This window comes from Zalophus californianus, chromosome 5 (genome assembly GCF_009762305.2).
Source record: "Zalophus californianus isolate mZalCal1 chromosome 5, mZalCal1.pri.v2, whole genome shotgun sequence".
NCBI classification, from domain to species: Eukaryota; Metazoa; Chordata; class Mammalia; order Carnivora; family Otariidae; genus Zalophus; species Zalophus californianus.
Genome location: NC_045599.1, coordinates 149,583,265 through 149,584,744, shown reverse-complemented (window position 1 = coordinate 149,584,744; position 1,480 = coordinate 149,583,265).

Below are 1,480 nucleotides of genomic sequence, written 5' to 3'. Positions count from 1 at the left end.
AGGTCATGCAGCCATTCAGAAAGGAACATGCAAGTCTCATGACCTCCATCTAAGGCTTCCCCGCTGGACACCGTTAGTGACTTTATCGGAATTTCCTGTGCACCTTGGGGATGGAACTCCTACACTGCTATATTATCCTAAGCTAGCTGTATTTTTTATTAATTCTAAATACGTCCAATTGGAAGAAGGAAAAGTTATGATTTTAGCTAACAAAATTGTGTAAAACAGAATCATTATGGTGCTAAGATCAGATGTATTTAATTACATATGAATTCAATGTAGAAAAATGTAAGCATGTTAACTTCACTGGCAAACTTTATGTGCGGTATTAAAGCTGAGTCCAGAGGTAGCGTTTAAAATATAGTGTCAGGAGAAAGCACAAAAGGCTTTGAAGTGAGCAAATATGACTGCTCCCAAGTGATCTCTGCCTGAGCAACTGCACAACTATGTAGGTGACAGAGGAGTGACAGTAACGCCAGTGATTCTTGCCCATATGAAGCAAGTTGTATCAGGTAGAGATGCACTTGATTACTGCCAGTTGATTACTTACCAATTATAACATCATACTGATTTCCTCATTAATTAAAGAGTGAAAGAAAATCTTTGATGTGTGTTAATTTTATGTTTATGAGAATCATTATTTTACCGTTTCCTAAAATTATCATTTAAGAGCACATACAACAGATAATGGCCAGTTGTCACCCAAAAGGCTCGAATCCAAGCCTTATGTCCAATTAATAAATGAAACACTATCTCCCCCCAGAGCCAATAGAGCCTGAAGTTAATTCAGGTACAGGTGTGCTCACCTCCCAAGCAATGACCGCAGACTTGCACAGGTGCAGGGCAGAGGCAATGGACAACAAGGGCATTTCTGCAATGGCATAGTTTTAACATTCTAATTGGAGGAATCTGGAATTGAAATATAACACAGTGCAACATAAAGGAAGCCCTGGGCAGAGGGGGGAGTGGTTGAGTCCACCCATGGGCCCTGCTGTCTGGCACCAGGGAAACCCAAGACCCTAAACTGGGCACTTGCTGTTTTCTCCCCATTATTGCCTCCATGCACAACACGAAATGCTATCTTCACCACCGAAAAGGAATCTACTGCACGTAAAATGATTATAAAACTGGTGAGCATAGAGTCGTGAGGTGTTGGTAACTTTAAACTCCAAGGTCCTTATTTCGTCCGTTTGTTAAAGTAATCTCAAATAAAATAACCTCAACTCTAACTACTCACAATTAATTCTATGGTTATATATAAATGGCCATGGTCATGCACGTTTTATTTGGTTTTTAAATCTGTTTAAAAAAATATCTGATGTGAACGAGGATTAATCCGATTTCATTATAGTGCACAGAGAAATCATTTCTAACGAGTAGTTACAGATGCACTTCTGCATGGAAGCTCCATGAAACACTTACCAATCTGAAGTTCATGTTAGAGAATATCTTCAATGGAAATAGAAAGTTAAGCTGGAGT